At 49.7% G+C, this 6270-nt stretch overlaps 1 pseudogene; it reads left to right on the forward strand.

Annotated features, from left to right (window-relative positions):
• The first annotated feature begins 231 nt into the window (after window positions 1-231).
• Window positions 232-349, forward strand: LOC124616953 (annotated as a pseudogene).
• Window positions 350-6270: the final 5921 nt, after the last annotated feature.

Consider the following 6270-nt stretch of genomic DNA (forward strand, 5'->3'; position numbering starts at 1 on the left):
TCCGATGTCATATGACTTTGCCGTGGTGGATGGGCTAATGTAACTGACAGTATCACACCTGTACACCCGTGCACACTGAGTAGTACAGTTTGTTTAACGTCACACGTACACCCGAGGCATTGTTATTTGATTCGTCGTTTGCAGTCGACCAATATTAAATTATGATGCTTACAGTGCCTTCTATTGCTACATTTTGTAACTATTTATTTTTCTTCTGCCACACGTTTTCCGGCCAACGGCCTTGCCGCAGAGGTAACACCGGTTCCCGTCAGATCACCGAAGTTAAGCGCTGTCGGGCTGGGCTAGCACTTGGATGGGTGACCATCCGATCTGCCGAGCGCTGTTGGCAAGCGGGGTGCACTCAGCCCTTGTGAGGCAAACTGAGGAGCTACTTGATTGAGAAGTAGCAGCTCCGATCTCGGAATCTGAGATACGGCGGGGAGAGCGGTGTGCTGACCACGTGCCCCTCCATATCCGCATCCAGTGACACCGGTAAGTTGAGGATGACACGGCGGCCGGTCAGTGCCTTTTGGCCTTCATTACCTGTGCGGGAGGAGTTTAGTTTAGTTTTATACGTCTTCCCCCTTCTCTGATAATATTACGTTGAAATTTGTCGTCATTCTGACCAGTGGTATTGTTTATACAGCGGTTGGAAAGTTTAACTTTAATTATAATTACCCTGTAGTTTAAGAATCACTAACAGAACTACAGGAGCTTAGCGTTTTACACTGGGTTCGTGTTAAAATATTTTAAATGTTACGTGCCTGGCACTACCTTAGAAAAATCATTTTAAAGTCGCAACGAACTGATGTAAATATGCATATCAGTACAGAAGGGGCAGAACTCGGGTACTGCTGAGCCAGAAAGAGTAGTGTAATCACAACATGGCAGGGTTTCCGACAGAAAAATAGCTGCCAACAACTTGGTATTTCGGAGCACAGAACTTAAAACGGCTCACCCGCTACAAACGACGCCGTCTGTAACAGCAGATGCTGTGTGATGCCACGGGACAATACAGAGCCACAGCCAGCACAGTCGTAACTGGCCACGGACAGCGGCTTCCACTGCGGACGCTGACAACCCCAGTTCCGCTACGCCAACGTGTCCTCGCCGTGCCGACCCACTCAGTGGTGTCGCTCCTCAGCGTCGCACCAAACCGACGCTGCTCCGCACTGCCCTGGGGCAGACTGCTCGCTGCGACCGCCGTAGCCGTACCATGCTCGGTACGCGAGAGTAATGCCCTCCCCCGAACTTCCTCGTAACTCCCTCCATCCTCGCTGGAAACCGACCTGTCAGCCCGTCTTAGCCCGCTCCTTTTAAAATTCACGTGGTCAACCAAGCCAAAGCCAATCAAGCTAAGGCGAAAAGCCGGCACACGGCTGGTGCCAGTGATAAAGAGTAGGCACCATTGCTCAAATTGTCTCCCAGTAAAAACCAACGTATTAACACTCAGTTCTGTCATTACAGTCGCTTCGCGATACGTATGTGAGAAGTTTTAATATGTTTTCCCACAATACTTGGAAGAAGCGGTATTGATCGTGACAGGGCCAAATATCTCACGAAATAAGCGTCAAACGAAAAAACTACAAAGACGAAACTTATCTATCTTGAAGGGGGAAACCATATGACGCTATGGTTGCCCCGCTAGATGGCGCCACCATAGGTCAAACGGATATGAAATGCGTTTTTTTTTAAATAGTAACCCCCATTTTTATTACATATTCGCGTAGTATGTAAAGAAATATGAATGTTTTAGTTGGACCACTTTTTTCGCTTTGTGATAGATGGCGCTGTAATAGTCACAAACATATGGCTCACAATTTTAGACGAACAGTTGGTAACAGGTAGGTTTTTTAAATTAAATTACGAACGTAGGTACGTTTGATCATTTTATTTCGGTTGTTCCAATGTGATACATGTACCTTTGTGAACTTATCATTTCTGAAAACGCATGCTGTTACAGGGTGATTACCTGTAAATACAACATTAGTGCAATAAATGCTCAAAGTGATGTCCATCAACCTCAATGCATTTGGCAATACGTGTAACGACATTCCTCTCAACAGCAGGTAGTTCGCCTTCCGTAATGTTCCACATGCATTGACAATGTGCTGATGCATGTTGTCAGGCGCTGTCGGTGGATCACGATAACAAATGTCCTTCAACTTTCCCCACAGAAGGAAATCCGGGGACATCAGATCCGGTGAACGTGCGGGCCATGGTATGGTGTTTCGACGACCAATCCACCTGTCATGAAATATGCTATTCAATACATCTGCAACCGCATACAAGCTATATGCCGGACATCCATCATGTTGGAAGTACATCGCCATTCTGTCATGCAGTGAAACATCTTGTAGTAACATCGGTAGAACATCACGTAGGAGATCAGCATACATTGCACCATTTAGATTGCCATCGATAAAATGGAGGCCAATTATCCGTCCTCCCATAATGCCGCACCATACATTAACCCGCCAAGGTCGCTAATGTTCCACGTGTCGCAGCCATCGTGAATTTTTTGTTGCCCAATAGTGCATATTGTGGTGTCACCGCCAGACACCACACTTGCTAGGTGGTAGATTTAAAACGGCCGCGGTCCATTAGTACATGTCGGACCCGCGTGTCGCCACTGTCAGTGATCGCAGACCGAGCGCCACCACACGGCAGGTCTCGAGAGACTTACTAGCACTCGCCCCAGTTGTACGGACGACTTAGCTAGCGATGCAACACTGACGTAGCCTCGTATATTTGCAGAGAAGATAGTTAGAATAGCCTTCAGCTAAGTCAATGGCTACGACCTAGCAAGGCGCCATAGCAATTGATAGTTATCGTATGAAGCACGTCTCATCAAGAACGATGTATACAAATGATGGATTAAAGTTAAGTATTCCAGCAGCTACGTACTTTTCTCTATAGCATTCATTACGTATCCTGTTTCAGACCTCACGCCATCCTGCGTGAGCTTATAGCGTGCATTTCGGCCTTCTCTAGCAATATAACAAGTGGCGACGAGGATGGGATCACGTTGCCATTAATGTCCAAGTCTACAAAAAGTTTATTGTCCTGCTGACGACAAGAGCGACTGTCTCGTGCAATTTGAACAGACACTGGTACAGAATCACTTGCTAATTGACGTGATTTCCGGCGACGTCGACGCACACTTTTTGTGGGACGCACCCAGTCACTTTGAGAGAGAGTGTCACTGGGCCGAGGGGAATTAACTACACGAATGTCCATGGGCGAAGGTTCACGAGCCTGAGTATTCGTGATTCGATTCCGATTCCGGCGCGAAGCAAAGGGCCTGGAATCGTTGTGAGGTCCGATCTGAGCTTTTTCTGGCAAACACTCTGAACATGTCCTTTTCTATTACAGAAAAAGCAAATAGCTTGGCGTGACGGGCAATTCTCACGCGAATGTCTAGTAGCACACCGCGGGCATGATTTGAGCACTGCATTTGCTTGCTGCCGCGGGACACGTGGTTGCGCGGACGTGTGCGAGGGCTGTTTACCATTCCGTGCAGCTCGCCCGGCGGGCCGGTTAACGTGACACACAGCTGGCGAAGTTTCAAACGATTCCTGAGCAAAGTCAAGTGTGTCTTACCTATCCAATATGTCGATCACTTGATGAAGGGAGGGATTGACTAGTTTCAAAATTTGCTCCCATATACGAACATCAGAAACGTTCTGTGCAATTGTATCACGCACCAAAGTATCTGAATAAGGGAGTCCACATTCACACTCGAAAGCACAATCCCTTGAAAGGCCTTGCAAAGTTGCAACCCACTTTCGATTTGATTGACTGGCCGTATGTTTTGTACGAAAGAACGTATACCGTTTTGCAACCACATTGACTGATTCTTTGAAATATGTGTCTAAAGCAGACAAAATTTCTTCATGGGACAGAGTTGCTACGTCGTGTCGGGGAAATAATTTCACTATCACACGGTACGTTTGCACCCCTACACATGATAATGATCAGTCCAGAGTCGTGGTCCCACGTTCGTTAAAGTCTTCTGTCTTATGGCTTCTCCACCAAGGACATTGGGGTATAGTGCGAACGAAACAGCTTGCTCGTCAGCACTGTACTTGGTTCGGAATCGATGCTGCGATTACGAAAATGTGCTCTTCTTGCATGACGTGTGTTGAACAACACTCTGCACCACCGCGGAAATTCTTTGCATGGCCAAAAGCCACTTCCCCTTGGCAACGCGTACACATCGATTTTGCTGGTCCATTCTGGAATGATCGATGGTTGGTTGTTGTTGATTCTTTCAGTAATTTTCCTTTTGTTGTCCAGATGTCTTCCACGACGTCATCTGCCACCATCTAAGCGTTGTCTGCTATCTTTTGCATTGAAGGTCTTCCACAGACTATTGTTTCCGACAATGGCCCACAATTCATGTCCGCAGAATTTCAGTGATTCTGCAAGGCCAATGGTATTCAACATCTGACGTCCGCGCTGTTTTCGCCTCAGTAAAACGGTGCTGCTGAACGATTGGTCCGGACTTTCAAGTCACAGATGTTGAAGTTGAAAGAGTCGCATTCTCGGGAGGACACGTTGTTGCTCTTTTTGTCTTCGTATCGCTCTCAGCCCCGAGATGGTCGCTCGCCGGCTGAGTTGCTCCACGGTCGTCCTCATCGAACCTTGATGTCTTTGCTGCATCCGCCGCATCAGGTTCCTGTGCAGCGGCAGACTCCTGTTTTTGCTCCAGGCGACGTTGTATTCTATCGCAACTATCGAGGTTCACGGCGTTGGCACGCAGGGCGCATTCTTCGCTGCCTCGTCCGCGTGATGTATTTGGTTTTGGGGGCCTCTGGTGAGGTGCGTCGGCATCTCAATCAGCTGCGCCTCTGTCGTCGCACGGGTTCTGCCGCTCCCCGTCTGCTTTCAGCGACGGTGCCGTCCGGTCAGCGCCCAGGGGACCCATCTACTGGCTCGCCTCATCCCCAGGTGTTACCGACGCTGCCTCCCATTTTGCCCCATAGCGACGCGCCGTCGCCGCCGCCGCCGCCTGTTCTCCCGCCGACACCTCCCGCAGTGCACGCGTCGCTGCAGCCGCCAAGCGCCTCCCTGGGTCACGCGCCGCCGATCGCTTCCCGTGACCAGCAGTCCTCCGCCATGGAACTCTTGCCCGCTCCGTGACATGGCGTCTTCGCGCGTCGGGTACCCCGACGCGATGGAGGTCGCCCCTTCGGCCCCTCCTGTCTCTTTATGGGCGCATACACCGCATGTTGGCGTGCACCCTGGACTAGGTTTTCAGGCGTTTCCTAACTCCCCTCGGACCGAATGGCCGGGTGCGGGTGGCACAGCCTCGCCTGTTGTTCGGCTCCCCACCTCATCACAGACGCCAACATGGTGTCCTCCCCACGGCGGGCGGAAGCCTTATAACACGACCGTTCGCCGATTTGCGGGGGAGGAATGTGGTGTCACCGCCAGACACCACACTTGCTAGGTGGTAGCTTTAAATCGGCCGCGGTCCATTAGTACATGTCGGACCCGCGTGTCGCCACTGTCAGTGATCGCAGACCGAGCGCCACCACATGGCAGGTCTCGAAGGACTTACTAGCACTCGCCCCAGTTGTACGGACGACTTAGCTAGTGATGCAACACTGACGTAGCCTCGTTTATTTGCAGAGAAGATAGTTAGAATAGCCTTCAGCTAAGTCAATGGCTACGACCTAGCAAGGCGCCATAGCAATTGATAGTTATCGTATGAAGCATGTCTCATCAAGAACGATGTATACAAATGATGGATTAAAGTTAAGTATTCCAGAAGCTACGTACTTTTCTCTATAGCATTCATTACGTATCCTGTGTCAGACCTCACGCCATCCTGCGTGAGCTTATAGCGTGCATTTCGGCCTCCTGTAGCAATATAACACATATTATGCCGGCGTACGTTACCGCTGTTGGTGAATGACTCTTCGTCGCTAAATACACTCCTGGAAATTGAAATAAGAACACCGTGAATTCATTGTCCTAGGAAGGGGAAACTTTATTGACACATTCCTGGGGTCAGATACATCACATGATCACACTGACAGAACCACAGGCACATAGACACAGGCAACAGAGCATGCACAATGTCGGCACTAGTACAGTGTATATCCACCTTTCGCAGCAATGCAGGCTGCTATTCTCCCATGGAGACGATCGTAGAGATGCTGGATGTAGTCCTGTGGAACGGCTTGCCATGCCATTTCCACCTGGCGCCTCAGTTGGACCAGCGTTCGTGCTGGACGTGCAGACCGCGTGAGACGACGCTTC

Source organism: Schistocerca americana, chromosome 5, assembly GCF_021461395.2.
Source record: "Schistocerca americana isolate TAMUIC-IGC-003095 chromosome 5, iqSchAmer2.1, whole genome shotgun sequence".
NCBI lineage: Eukaryota > Metazoa > Arthropoda > Insecta > Orthoptera > Acrididae > Schistocerca > Schistocerca americana.